This window comes from Podarcis pityusensis (assembly GCF_964106645.2).
Source record: "Podarcis pityusensis genome assembly, chromosome: 7".
In the NCBI taxonomy this organism is placed as follows: Eukaryota; Metazoa; Chordata; class Lepidosauria; order Squamata; family Lacertidae; genus Podarcis; species Podarcis pityusensis.
This window is the reverse complement of record NC_138031.1, coordinates 86453363-86469266: the sequence shown is the minus strand read 5'-3', so window position 1 is coordinate 86469266 and position 15904 is coordinate 86453363. Positions and strand designations below refer to the sequence as shown.

Genomic DNA, 15904 nt, shown 5'->3' with positions numbered 1-15904 from the left:
GAAGAACAAGCCAAGAGTCAGGACCAAAGAGGAAGACAAGAAACGCAAGGTGTCCTAGACATATTTTGGAAAGTGATTTGTCTGTTTGTCCATTTGTTCTCAAAGAGTTGGATGCCTTTCAAGATATCATTGTCAAACTTGGCATGAGGGCTCCTAAGGTGGGAAAGCGGACTTCATTGATGTTTGAACACCGTGCACCACTTTGAATCAAGATGGCTGACCAAAATGTCACTTCGGTGCGACTTCACACGTTTTTTGGCATGGGTTCAACTGTCTTTTGAGTTGTCACTAAACTCGACATGAGGGTTCTCAAGGTGGAGGCAGCAGTCTTGGACAATGTTTGGATGTTGGGCAGCATTTTGAATCAAGATTGTGGACCAAATTAACCCTATTTAAACACTAGCTTCCTCCCAAAAAAATATTTATTTGGGGCCAGGGGAGTTGTTGCCCAGATCAGGTCAGAGTCCTGTGTGCACACACACACATCCCCCAAACTCACAAAGTACACTATCTGTTTAAAAAATCACTTTTCTTTAAATACCCAGTCAGCACCGGGCACTCCACAGTAGCATCCTATAGTTCAAGCAGACCTTGTGGCAGAAGAAAGACTCAGCTGCAAAAGGGAGTCCTTTATACTTCTCCTTGCCTAGGAGGAGCCATTGGCCAGCCAGGTCAGATGACTGCAGTTATCTTGGTCACCACATGGCACTGTGGAATTAAGTCTTTCACCAACATGAATTCCCATTATAAAGTTTACAGCCTGTTTTCCTGAAATGCTTTTTTGATGTGTAAAGAGCCAGCCCTAAGCAGTTTCAGCTCATCATTGTCTGGAGGAAACGAGCCTCCAGGCTTTTCAGTTCAGTATTATCAAGTTTGTTCTCTACAGTGCTCTCAATCCTGGCTCCTTTCTTCTGATTTCATCTCTTTCTTCTGACTTTAATGCCAACTGTATTCCTATTTGCCAGCTTTACTTACATGCATGATGTCACCTCGCCCTGGCCACCATCTTGGACAGTGCGGTAGAGTTTTGTTTCTGTTGCCCAATAATATTTAGGCTTCTTTTTTCTTCCTGAAGTTTGTATATTTCTTTCCCATTTTAAGTTTGTTTCCTGGGCTGAGTTTTTTACCATCCCACAAGAATAACCTCTAAACTGAGAGCAGTAGTTTTACATTCAACAATAAAACACAAAATGGCTGAAGAGTTTCAATCCTTCACAACATCCATGATCTCAAACAGTCTAAAGTCTATTGAAAAACTGTTCCAGGTCTATTAATACTTTCCTAAAATTTGAATTTCAGTAAAATACTTCTCTTTCAGCAATAAAGAACATGGAAAGAGGGTCAGACAAGCACACATACAACTATTTGTACATAAAAGCAAAAAATAGCCTCCACTCCTTCCAAACTTGAGAATAAGGAAGGGAAAAAGATGATGAGGCAATTATGAAGGAAAGGCTGTGTGTTCCTTCCTTATTTATTTTACTTTATTTCATAACATTTATATACTGCTTAATTCTTAAGAAAACCCCAAAGCAGTTTACAAAAAGAAAAAAACCACACACAATAAAACTGTGAGTAGAAAAGTAGAAAACCATAAAACAACTCTTTGAATCATTCAAGACATAAGATAAACAATAAACTAAAAACCGATTAAAGCATATATTCACATTCTACACATCCAGATAGGCTTGTCTAAACAAAAATGTATCGCCCCCCCCCCACAGAAGAAGTAGATACAAAAATATTAACTTGCAAGACCCAGCATCAGAGGTTGGCATAGGTTTTATTTTTTTTATTAAAGCTATGCATTGGATTTTTAACATTATATAAACTTATCCAGTAGAAAATAAAATGGAGGAGGTAATAGCAAACAGACATTGCTGGCACAGTTGGGCATCTGGCAAGGCCATAGACTGGCAAGCACTGTGGAAGCTGTTGTCTGGTGATGGGTTTTCTACCTGCCTTGGAAGAAGCATCCCCAAAAGTGCTGCTTCTCTCTCAGGCATCTAACTTCCAATTGTAACTATGATATTGCTCCAGAGGAACACAGGGAGGAAGCCCAATTCAAGATTACCTGTCTTGGTCAGGCTAAAGGAACACAACAAAGCCACAGTGCTCCCTCTACTGCTGTCATTTGCTTCTCCTGACAGGAGGGGTGATCCGTAACCATATCCACCTGAGATACTGTTTAAGAACAGTAGCTTTGAAAATGAGGGAGTGGAATGTAGTTCCGCTGGTCTGTGGCCTTGGAGGTTGACCCAGCAAGTCTCTTGCCCCCCCCCCCAAACTTGGACCACCTCTACAAATAACAGGATTCTATGGCATGAAGAGTGGTCTAAAAGTGCAAAAAATAATAGTAAGTTTTTACAATTATGTATGGCGATCTAGAACTTTCAGGATTGCATTCTGTCAGTGTAAGGATTTCACATTGCACAGCAAAGCATTCTCCTCTCCTCTCTTGTGCAGCCCATAAATCTGTTCTGGGTCCGTCCCCCCAACCATCTGGACCAGATTTGGGGAGGGTGTTGAGGCACATGGTGGGGAAGGAGAGGTAGGGAGACTCCTACTGCATGAACAGAAGTCATTCTGCTCACACAATTATTCAGTTGAATGCCACCCTTATTTTCATATCATGAGCAATGGCAGCATGTGACATGAGCAGATTAAAGGAAAAATATCAATTAATGGCTCTCACATATTACATGGCAACAAATCCAGATTTGCCTCCTAAAATACAATCAACAGGAGCCCACAGCTAATCCTGCCTCCATTAGTGGTGTGGACGCAGGAAAGTGACTCCCTAGAGAAGCTAGACTGGCTCCATCCCTCCTTGTCTTTCTGCTGGCAGGTGAAGACTTTCTTGTTCCAACCGGCTTTGGAAACTGACTGCTTTTAATGAAACGGCTGGTGTAATGCTGTGTGTGTGTGTGTGTGTGTGTGTGTGTGTGTGTGTGTGTGTAGAGTTTTAATTCTATTAATGTTTACTTGTTTTTTAATTATTGTTTTTCCTGTGTTTTAGCAATTCTTGTTTTTACCTGTAAGCTGCTTTTGTAAGTTGCTTTGAGTTCCTGTCAGAGAAAAAGGTGGAATGATGATGATGATGATGTGTCTGATGTGTGTTGACAAACACATGCAGATCAAATTGACATGTGGACTTAACCCTTGTACTGCATGCATTATACAGTCGTACCTCGGGTTACAGACGCTTCAGGTTACAGATGCTTCAGGTTACAGACTCCGCTAACCCAGAAATAGTACCTCGGGTTAAGAACTTTGCTTCAGAATGAGAACAGAAATCATGCTCCGGTGGTGCAGCAGCAGCGGGAGGCCCCATTAGCTAAAGTGGTACCTCAGGTTAAGAACAATTTCAGGTTAAGAACGGACCTCCAGAACGAATTAAGTTCTTAACCTGAGGTACCACTGTATTTTAAAATGATTAACTTTAGAAGAAGCTACGATGAATTTATGCAGGGTATTCAGAGAAGCAAAGGAAAATAAATGCAATTGTAAGAGAAAGTTAAGCACTTCATGCAAAAGTAAAAGGTTTATTAATCAAATGGGGGCAACATCTGATTAAAATACAGAATGTAATAATTTGCTTCTCCATTTCAAAATTCAGTCACAAGGGGTCACTGTTGCCTAAGGAAATGTTTTAAGAACAGAGAGAATTCATAGCTCCTCCCTTAGAGAGCCTGAAAATCCTGCCTGTGAGATTCACAATAGGGATATCACACACCAGATGCAAGACTACTGGAATCTATTCAAGTAATTACACCAACCCTGATGAGCTCTTTGGACCCTGCTCTTCACTTCTTCAAGAAAGGTGATTTTTAAAGGGGAGATGCCACTGGTGGGATTTGTATCTGTATTTGCAATGGTTCCTTGGCAGAATCCTTCTGTGGTAAAGCAGCTGCTGCAGCTGGTTCTTCTCCACACCGCCTGGGAGATGGGGAGCGGCCAGCTCCATTATTCTGTGCCGGAGGAATCTCAGCATGGCACCTTTGTGGGTCGCATCACTCAGGATCTTGGGCTGGATGTAAGTGAGCTGGTGCCTCGGATGTTCCAGATGGTGTCTAGAGGACATGAAGACTATTTTGAGGTAAATGTGCAAAATGGAATCTTGTTTGTAAATTCCCGGATAGACAGGGAGGAGCTTTGCAACAAGAACCCTGTGTGCTCCATTCACCTGGAGATGATTGTGGATAAACCTCTGAGGGTCTTCCATGTGGAAGTGGAGATCAAGGACATAAATGACAATGCTCCTCTTTTTTCAGTAAATGAACAGAATTTGACTATTGCAGAATCAGGTTTACCAGGTTTCCGTTTCCTGTTAACTGGTGCCTCTGATGCAGATACAGATGCCAATGCTTTGCTGACCTACAAGCTCAGCCCTAATGACTATTTCATTCTTGAATCGGGAGGTGATGAGGACCAGAGTAAATCTCCAGTACTTATACTAAAAACTCCACTTGACAGAGAGAAGACTCCTGTGCATCACTTGGTGCTCACAGCCACTGATGGGGGCAAACCAAAGCTCACAGGCACAGTCCAACTGGTGATCAATGTCCTGGATGCAAATGACAACCCTCCTGTATTTAACCAGTCCACTTACAAGGTAAAACTAATGGAAAATGCAGCTAATGGAACAACGGTTATTAAACTGAATGCTACAGATTTAGATGAAGGAATTAATGGGGAAATCACTTATTTTTTTAGTAATAATGTACCACCCCGTTTCACAAAGATATTTAGCATAAATGCTAACACAGGTGAGGTCAGAGTGATTGGGAAAGTAGATTTTGAAGACATTAATCTATATGACCTTCAAATTGTTGCAGAAGATAAAGGCAGTTTGCCTTTGTCTGGACACTGTAAGGTTCTCATTGAGGTGTTAGACATGAACGACAACGTTCCAGAAGTTTCTGTGACTTCTCTTGCTGTGCCAGTGCCAGAGGACTCTCCTCCAGGGACAGTGGTGGCCCTCATCAGCGTCTCGGACAGGGACTCTGAAGCCAATGGGCAAGTGAGTTGCTCCCTGTGGCCCCCTGGGCTGCCTTTCAAATTAGCATCGACATTCAAGAACTACTACTCCTTAACTCTAGCAGAGCCTTTGGATCGGGAGCGGGTGGCTGAGTACAGCTTGGTAGTGACAGCTCAAGATCAAGGCGTTCCACCATTGTCTGCTAGCAGCAGCCTCTTAGTTCCTATCCGTGATGTAAATGACAATGCTCCAGCTTTCACGCAGCCCTCCTACACAGTCTTTGTGAAGGAGAATAATCCACCGGGAGCCCACATCTTCACTGTGTCTGCCTCAGACCCGGATGTGGCTGAGAATGCTCTAGTCAGCTACTGGATCGATGAGACACTCTGGCCCCTGACAAGCTACATCTCAGTGCACTCGGAGAGTGGGAAGGTCTATGCTTTGCAACCCTTGGACTATGAGGACATAAAGCTTCTGGAGTTCCAAGTGAGGGCCAAGGATGCCGGGTTGCCCTCCTTGTGTGGCAACACTACAGTTCAGGTGTTTGTGGTGGATGAGAATGACAATGCGCCTACAGTGGCTGGGTCATCAGAAGAGACTCCAATTGTTCTAGTGGCTCCTGTGTTGTCTGGACACATGGTGGGCAAGATCCGTGCCCTGGATGCTGACTCAGGGTACAATGCATGGTTGCGATATGAGATGCATGAGTTGACCGCTGGCCCTTGGCGTGTGGGGCTGTACAGTGGGGAGATCAGTACCACACGTGCCCTGGATGAGGTGGAGAGCAGAAGCAGCCAGACTCTCCTTGTGTTGGTGAAAGATCATGGCACACCTTCACTCACGGCCACAGCCACACTGAGTCTGTCACTGGTGGCAAGTGCCCAGGCTGTTAAGACTGACACCCTTTCCAGGACAGGTGAAAGCTCAAAGCCTTTGGTGGACAATGTCAATGTCTACCTGATCATTGCCATCTGCTCCGTGTCCAGCTTGTTCCTCCTAGCAGTAATCTTTTACGTGGCCTTGCGATGCCGTTGCCAGGCCAAGGAGGCCATGGTGTATGGTCCTGGTACAGCCACGCTGGTATGTGCCAGTGAAGTGGGCAGTTGGTCATATTCAAATCGCCACAGCCACATCCTGGCAGGTGTGAGCGGGGAGGCTGGAGCCAAGAGTGACCTCATGGTCTTCAGCCCCAACATTCCTGTTTTTGCAGATAATGGGGAGGTTAGGAATGGGAAGGAACTGCTCCCAAATGCATCTGGAGAGGTGAGTCATGTGCAACTATTAGAATCCTTGAAAAAACACAATATATTTTTATTCTTCTAATACCATGTTTCTTGCGAACTGAATGACTATTTCTATATGCCAGTTTAGGATTAGTCTTGATGCAATAAATATGTTCAATATAGATTTAAAATGACATTCTATACATGCAGAGATTGCTTCTACATAAGCTAGAATAATTCCATGTTGGATTTTTTTGGGGGGTGGGGTGGACAAACCAGGGCTCTTTTCTTTACCCTGATGCAATAAATTCTCCACAATAAGGAGTGCCCATATTCTGTGTAACCATAGGTTCATCAAAAGAATGTTATTAGACTCCTTCAGGGTGTGGGTTTGTCCAGTTTGCTGCCATAGGAAGAAATGGAAATAAATCCTTTTATCTTGTGAAAAATTTATGGCCATGTACTATATTTAGCAGCAAAAAAATTGATGATTACTTTCTTTTCTTTTTTAAAAATATGCTACATATGTGCTACCAGAAGGTTTGAATCCTTGGGTAGGTCCTCCAGACATGTCAAGAATGTAGTCTTCCCAAGCTTTAACGTACCGTATTCTATGGGAGAACCACCTGATGTAATTTTGCTAGGAATGCTCTCTGGAACCAGATCAGATATTGGCATGCTGTGATCTCACTAGTCTCATGTGACATGAATATGTTTAAAGCTGATTTTTCAGTTAATATTGGGGCAGTGCTTTTATCTGTCTCATAGCCAGACATGTTAACATGGTGTATGGGTGTTTGTGTGTAGAAATAAGGATACATTTGGTTGTAGAGGAGAAAATAGTCCAATGTGCTTAAACTTATTTAATATTAAACAAATTAAAATCAATTAAGAAGTGTGCTAGTGACCAAATACCTTGCCAATCAACCCAGAGACTCTATGGGTGAGAATAACAAATAACAGAAGGCAGAAGAAGCAAGATTACCTCATAATGAGCAGTCAGCTAGATTTACCCATGTGCTTTTCTTTCTTTCTTTCTTTCTTTCTTTCTTTCTTTCTTTCTTTCTTTCTTTCTTGATATTTACAGTAAAAGTCTTTCCAGGTCTTCTCAGATTCCACTGTTTTCAGTGGCATCTCCCTTCTAGAAGGAGCACACAGAATTAGAGTCACTATTTTTTAATATGCATAAAAGGAGAGGTGGAAATCCATGCCTTGATTCAGCAAGGGGCTTTCCAGCAAGACATGGAAGCCTTGGGGTGTTTATTCCAGCCTTTGTAAATGATGGGTGGAGTGACAGTGGCTCTTCCCAGAGGCCCTGGGATGGAGTAGGACAACAATGAGGTCAGGGAACCTCCTAGCTCATTGCCAACCCACCCCTTGCACATGCCATTACTGCTGTATTCCTAACTTTACAAGGCATCCACAGAGAACTGGTTGCTCCATGCATAATCTCCCAACTCTTAAAAGTTTTAATTGTCCTGGCTGACAGTTCACACCCACCCACCCTTTTCCTTCAGAGAGTGCAGTCTAGCATTCTCCCAAAGCCCAGTCATGGAGTAGCTTCCTTTTGTGGAATTCATTCATGGATAATCTACTGATCAAAACAAATATTTGTACATTTAAAAACAACAACAACCAACTACCCAAAACTAGATGTCATTCTCTAGATAGCCCATAAAGAGAAATCAAGTAAATGAAACTTTCAATGCATAGAAGATAAAATAAAACAGATTCATTTAACTTTATAAAATAACCTATATTGTCCTTCTACTGCCCATGCACCCGTCAGAGTAGCTTACAGCAATTTAAAATCACAGTACAACAAAAATATATTGCAATACATCAATAAAAAGCAACACATTGAAAGAAGCATTAAAACCGTTTATATTGCATATTGCATATTGCGTTCAACCCAAAAGGCCCACTTGGCTTGTTCAGAGTGCAGTGTTCTGGGCTAGGTGGCAGTGGGTTTTCCAAGATCATCTGGTCAACACATGGCTGACATGAGAGGAATGCGAGTATTTCTGTTGAACCTTATGCAAGGAAAACTCCATATTGGAGGCTTAAATATGACTAAAGGTATAGAATTGATTGGGGAATTGGGATATCTATGGATGAAGATGGTCCATGGAAAATTTAGGGGCTGAAACAAGAAATGACATTTTCAAGAAGGGTCTATGTCAATAAAAGGGAATAAAAACAAAAGAATGGATAAGCTGTAATTGATCAGAATTTGTTCTGTGATTTCTAAAGAGGAAGATAAAAGTTAAAGGTACAGCCACCGAGTTAATATGCTAGCAGAAACATGAACAAAGCACCTCAGTGTTCTTAAAAAAAATAAATCATATATGAGACAGTGCCTACTATGACTCTCATGTCAGCCTTGAACCCAGTTGGAGGCCTTGAGATGAAGTCCTACATCCATCAATTGTAACATGATTATATTCATAAAACAGTTTTAGTTTGAAATGCTATGTAAATGCTAAGTGTTATTATAACTGAAGAGTTGGGAATGGCCACTTAACACCTTCCCTTTCAGAAGCAGCCTCATGTAATGTGGCCCCTATTGAAGTGATCACCAGCCTCTCTTTTTGTATTCTTTAGGCTTAACTCTATGAAGTACAGCATTTTTTCTAGTTTAATCCAGAACAAGTGGTTTTAACTAGGGGAAAATGTATGAAACGGAACCCTAAATTTGAGCACCATTTGGCACAGAAATTAATTTCTGAGGAATTTATGACATAGACTACTTTTTATTTATTTAAATGAAGATTTTTTGGGGTGTGTGTGTGCATGCTTTTTCATCTCCTGTGTATTGCAAATTAGGCTGGATTTTTAAAAATCACCTGTAAAGACAACCCAGCCCCTAGCACAGAGGTGGTGGTTGGGCAAGCAAATTTCTTCTTAAACACCTTGAACTCATTTTATGAATGCAGGGAAGGGTCTGGGAGGTGAGACTAAAAGTGAGTTTCTCTTCTTGCCATAGGCAGAATTCGAATTTCATAGGTAATAAGAGACAGGCTATGATGAGACACGACCTGCAAATCCATCTTTCACATTTTGCATTTGGTGTCATCTTAAAATATGCATGCCAGACCATGGTCACAATTCTTTGAAGTGTTGTGTAGGGTATTTGCAGTATTTTAAAACATGCAAAGTATGTGGAGGAGAAATTCCCCCAAACCTCATGAATTCCTCTATCTGAAGAGGCATGACTAAAGTGTACAAAATGATGCCTGGTGTGGAGAAGGAGACCCTTTTCTCCCTTTCTCATAATACTAGAGCCTGGAGTCATCTAATGAAGCCAAATAATTGGAAATTCAGGATTCGCCACCACACAATGTGCTGATGGGCATCAACTTGGACAGCTTGAAGAGCCGATTCAGCAAATTCATGGAGGATGGGGCTATCAGGGGCTAATACTCAAGAGGACTATGTGCTGCCTCTGGTATCAAAGGCCATTTGAATGCCATTTCCTGGGAAACACAAGTAGAAGACCACTGTTGCGTTCATATCCTGATTATATGTTTCCCTTAGGTATCTGGTTGGTCACCATGAGAACTGGATGCTGAACTAGGTGGGCCTTTGGTCTGATCTGTTCTTATCTAGAAGCTTCCCCCACCTCATTTTCAGATTATGGAAAGGTATAGTATGTCTGGAACCATTCCAGCCTAAGCAGCCCGAACCTTTGTCTTTGTGCTAAACAGGAAGCCCTAAGGGCTAACAGAAAAGGACTGCCCGCTCCCTTCCTGCTAAAGATTATCAAAAGTTTTTCTCTAGTCCCACACGTTCCAGATGTTGTTGCCATTGTCCTGATCAGAGAATATAAAATGGATGTTCATGTGAAACTTGTATTCATGGACTGAGATATCGAAAGTACTTGCAACAGAAGTCTCAAATGGATCAGAATTTCCATGTTCAAAACTTCTCAGGAATTAACTGTTAGGAGATCTAATCTAGCAGTCTGACACTGGGCATGTCTTCCTCTTGGCTAAAAAGGAGGTGGTATTCTATTCCATCTTGATTTACTGGTATTTTTTTTTATAATCCCATGTTGCAGCTCTTTACCACGAGCCATCTATTGTTCCAAATCCCAGTTATACCCTTTGGTGTTACATAATCTGAAATTCATTGCAACAGTATTTCTTGGTCCCAGAAAATCCTTTGAATTTCAATAAAAACATTAGACTCCCTTCTAAGCAATGGTGAACACAGAAAGAGGCAAGGACACCACAGGGAAGGAAAGAAGCAGCCACTCATCCAAGAACCAGCTTTTATTCACAACCCATTTTCACTTGTTGACAACAAAATGAACAACAAATTGCATACAAAGCAGAGGAAGGAAGAAACGTAGAAGCTAGCAAATATCCTTGGAAGGCTCATGCTTTGTACGGATGTGTGCACAAAATTCCACTCAATTCCAGGCAGAAGTGGATGAGAATGAATTATTCTGCAGACCCTGAAGACGTGCTGCCAATCAGAGCATGATAGACTGGATGGCCAATGGTCTGATTCAGTATAAAGCAGTTTCAAATGCCCAGTGTCTTTGTGTAGGGGCAGACCTTGTTCATGTGAGAGACACCCCTAACAATGGAGCTGGAAAAAGGGAAGCTGATAACATTTCAACCCCCCCCCCAAAAAAAGTTCTACCAGAAAAGGAAAGTAAAAAGGACATGATAGTTCACAGCAGTTTCACCAGGGAATGCCATGTGAATCGTGGCATGCGAATGTGAAGATGGAAGTTTTTCCTTCTGGAAGTACATATGGCACCTAAGAGTGTGCAGACGAAGAATGAAAACAGTGATGGTGCATAACTGACATAAAGGGAAAAGATTCCAAAAAGGAGCTGAGTTAATGGAATATAATAAAATAAATGTAACTTGAATAGAAAGACAAATGGAGGCTAAGGAATTTACTTGGAAGTAAAACTGTATCAAATAGTGTGTATTGGCACGGGATTATTAAAAACATTTACTTGAAAACATAAAAGGTAATAAACAGTCTGATTCTCCAGTTCAAAACTCAGTCACAAGGTGTCACTGTTGTTTAAGGAGTTTTTTAGGAAGACTGAAAATTCAGAGCTCCTCCCTCAAAGGTGCTGAATATCCTGTCAAATACACAGCAGAGACATCAAACATTAGCTGGAATACCAGAGTCAACTGATCTCTTAGCCATTGGTTTGGAGGAACGTCTTGGACTCTGCTCATCACTTCCTCAAAAAAGGCAAGACATTGCTGGGATTTGTATCTGAATTTGTCATGCTTGCATGGAAGACAAATTCTGGAAAGAGATGTCTACTGCAGCTGGTTCTTCTCCACACAGCCTGGGAAATGGGGAGCGGCCAGCTCCATTATTCTGTGCCAGAGGAATCCCAGCACGGCACCTTTGTGGGCCGCATCGCCCAGGATCTGGGACTGGAGGTGGAAGAGCTGGTGCCTCGGCTGTTCCGAATGGTGTCCAAAGGACAGGAGGAGTATTTTGAGGTAAATGTACAGAATGGGATTTTATTTGTGAATTCCCGGATAGACAGGGAGGAGTTGTGTGACAGGAGCGCTGTGTGTGTGATTCACCTGGAGGCCCTTGTAGATAAACCCCTGAAGGTTTTCCACGTGGAAGTGGAGATCACCGACATAAATGACAATTCCCCCATTTTCCCTGTAACAGAAAAGCAATTTACTATTGCAGAGTCTAGCTCTCGTGATTCACGTTTTCCTCTAGAGGGAGCCTCTGATGCAGACATCGGTGCAAACTCGCTCCTTAGCTACAGACTTAGCACAAATCCACATTTCAGTCTAGAGACAATAGAAAATCATGAACGTGGTGCATCTTTATTTCTTGTTTTAAACAAACCTCTTGATAGAGAAGAATGTGCAGCTCACCATCTTTTACTCACAGCAGTTGATGGAGGCCAGCCCCAGCTCACTGGCACCGTCCAGCTGATAATCAAAGTGCTGGACGCAAATGACAATCCTCCTGTATTTAACCAGTCAGTTTATAAAGTCCATTTATTAGAAAACTCAGAGAATGGGCTATTAGTAATTAAGCTAAATGCTACCGATTTAGATGAGGGAACAAATAAGGAGATCACATATACATCAAGCACCTTTTCTCCTGCAAATGGAAAAGAAAAGTTCATACTTGATCAAAAGACTGGTGAGATTCACGTGAAAGGAAATCTGGATTTTGAAGACAAGAATTTTTATGAAATACAAGTTGAGGCTATAGACACGGGGAATCCGCCATTATCAGGGCATTGCAAAGTTTTGATTGAGGTTCTAGATGTAAATGATAATGCACCTGAAATTTCAGTGATGTCTCTGCTGGTACCCGTTCCAGAGGACTCCCCTCTGGGGATGGTGGTGGCCCTGATAAGCATATCGGACAGGGATATTGATGCCAATGGACAAGTGAGCACTTCCTTATGGCCACATGGAACCCCCTTCAAGCTACTTTCCACCTTCAAGAATTACCATTCACTGTTGCTAGCTCAGCCCCTGGATAGGGAACAAGAGGCTGAGTATAGGCTGGTAGTGACTGCCCAGGATCAAGGGACTCCATCACTGTCAGCCAGCAGCACCTTGGTGGTGCCCATCAGTGATGTGAATGACAATGCACCTGCTTTTGCTCAGCCCTCCTACACGGTCTTTGTGAAGGAGAACAACCCACCGGGTGCTCACATCTTCACGGTGTCTGCCTCAGACCCAGATGTGGCTGAGAACAGCCTGATCAGCTACTGGCTGGACGAGAAGCTCTGGCCCCTGTCGAGCTACATCTCGGTGCACTCAGAGAGTGGGAAGCTCTATGCTCTTCAGCCCCTGGACTATGAGGAGGTGAAGCTGCTGGAGTTCCAAGTGAGAGCCAAGGATGCTGGGCTGCCCTCCCTGTGTGGCAATGTGACGGTGCAAGTCTTTGTGGTGGATGAGAATGATAACACGCCTGTAGTGTATGGGACAGAAGTGATTCCCATCTCTTTGACTGTTCCTGTGACTGCTGGACAGGTGGTGGGCAAGATCCATGCCATGGATGCTGACTCAGGCTACAATGCATGGCTGCGCTATGAGATGCATGAGGCAATCAGCAGCCCTTGGCGAGTGGGATTATACAGCGGGGAGATCAGCGCCGCACGTTCCCTGGATGACACAGAGGGCAGCTACAGCCAAAGGCTTCTCATTCTAGTGAAGGACCATGGCAAGCCAGCTTTGTCATCCACAGCTACTTTGAGTGTGTCCATGGTGATGAATTCCCAGGCTGTCCATGGCGATGCTCACCTTTCAAGGAAGGGAGGCAGTCCAAAGCCACTGATGCAAAATGCCAATGTTTACTTGATCATTGCTATCTGCTCGGTGTCCAGTTTGTTCCTGCTGGCGATCATAGTATACATGGCGCTGCGATGCCGTTGCCAGGCCAAGGAGGCCGTGGTGTATGGTCCTGGGACAGCCACACTAGTCTGCGCCAGCGAAGTTGGCAGCTGGTCATATTCAAACCGTCACAGCCATCTTCTGGCGGGCATGGGTGGGGAGGCTGGTGCCAAGAGTGACCTCATGGTCTTCAGCCCCAGCATTCCGGCCTGTGTGGAAAATGGGCAAGTGGGAGTTGTGAAGGAACCAGTTCCAAATTCATCTGAGCAGGTGAGTTATAAGAATTGATAACTATTATCAATGAAAAAAACTACTATGAAAAACCTATTCTGTTTTGGCATGTGTGACATAGTTGGGTATTTGATTTTTTAATAATTAAAAGCATTCCTTTATTCACACTTATGATTTTAGGAAGACTTTAATGAGAATGTTGCAGGGGTAAAGGTAGTGTTATTCTTATTTTATAGGCAAATGCCATTGGCCTCATTCCACTTATACCTGTGAAGGTGATCTTTTGGATGTAAAAACAGCCAGTGTTTTTGCTGTTGTTGGAAGAAAGAATATGCGCCAGCATACCCCTGAAACATGCTTCTCTTTCTGTTCACAGTATTTGGACAACCAGTGCTTGACTGTGTTTAATATTGGTTATTTGGCTTTTGAATTAAAATAAGGAACAGTGTAGCAAATTAGTTGTGGCCAGGTATCAAGCATTATCAGTGCATCCTAACGAAACCTCAGACCATTCCTCAAACCTACACAGGAATGAAGGACAAGTTTAGATGATCCACCTTCAGAAAGAGGAGGCTCTGAATGGTTTCTATTTCATTTTGGTTGACTTTCCTTGTGACATGGCAAGTGGTTCTGTCAAATCCCTGGTCAGTTTGTGCCATATCCCACTACCTAAAGTCCATTTAGGTCCTTCATTTTTCTGGAGTTCATTTTGGACCTTACTCTGTGGTAGATATAGTAACAAAGAAATTATTTTCCCATCACCATGCACATCTGTGTCCAGCACATCTGTTTATGTGGTGAGACAGCTGCTTCATGTGGGTTTTCAGACAGATCTTATGACGCCTCAGCAACCTCTGGCGATATTTTTGCTAAGCACCTCAAGGATAAAATTGCTCATGTTTCTACTGATATGGCTGTGGTGCTGAGTTTAGTAAATTACCCGTTGTTCTATGGTCTTGCCGATATTGTGTAGATGTGTTCCATTTATTATAGTCTAAGGATGCTGAAAGGTTGCTTGGAGTTTTAATTTAGTCATTTAGTGTATATTTATATTGACCACCCATTAGCACAGTTTTTGGGGTGGCTCACAAAGGTAGAGTGATAAAATGCACACGAACATGCATGCAACAGCAACAAAAATAGTGTGACTTGACAATTTTTGCTCTTTCTCACTTATATCTTCCCATCAAGATATGATGGGTATACTCCAGGAAATCGTGAACGTGTCACTGAAAGAGGTAGCCTGGGAGTAGCCGCTGGGTACATCCTTTGGGTTTCTACACAATGTGCTTCAGATGTTGGTGAGGCAGAAAAAAAAGCCCTCTCTTGAAGATCTTAAAATTTGTGCAGGCTCATATGGAAGAATAGAATGTTTCAGATAACCAGGTCCACCTCCAAAATCTGAGCATTCAGATTCAGGACTGAATCCTAGAGTGTAACCAAACTGCAAAGCTTGAGTCTTCAAGCAAAGTACAACCACATCCAAGGCAGGTTGAACCCCATTTCTCCAGCTTGCCTTTCTATTGGCCAGGAGCTTGTCTGGCTGAATCTACAGTTTGTGCACCATCTTCCAGTCCATTACTAAAATCAGACACTAATTCCGAAGGCAGTTTCCTTGGATTTAAATGGAAAAAAGAAATAGAGTTGGGTGGCATCAGCATATTGGTGATAATGAACCCCCAAACTCCTGGACACCTGACCCAGCAGTTTCATGAAATGTGAGAAACAATGTGGAATTTTGACAGATACACTATAGGCCATTGGCCAAAGCCTTAAACAGGAGTCCTCCAGCACCATGTTCTGAAACTTTCCCTCTAAGAAGAAACAGAACTACTGTAAAACAATGCCTTCCAGTCTTATCACAGCCAGGCAGTCCTGAAGGATACCATGGTCAATAGTGCCTAAGCTGCAAAGGGATCCAGCAGAACCAACAGGTTGGATTTTCTCATTTGATTGCAGAAATAATTTTGAATATAGTTTTTCAAACACACACAGAACTGGACCATTTAAGGAAACACCAGAGACTACTCGCCAAATTCACTTACCTGGGAATAACTCCAATCAAACTACATAGGGATTACTTCTGGGTAGCCATGTAAAGGACTGCACTA

The 15904-nt window shown here is 42.7% G+C and overlaps 1 protein-coding gene and 1 pseudogene across 4 annotated transcripts in view; both read left to right on the top strand.

Moving 5' to 3' along the window:
• The window catches only part of LOC308481889 (protocadherin alpha-C2-like), a 171739-nt gene that overhangs the window by 53162 nt on the left and 102673 nt on the right, over window positions 1-15904 (top strand). The gene's annotated exons all lie outside the window — the stretch shown is intronic.
• LOC308481927 (protocadherin alpha-3 pseudogene) lies at window positions 11030-13850 on the top strand (annotated as a pseudogene). Its single transcript has one exon. The product of its transcript is annotated as a protocadherin alpha-3 pseudogene (transcript).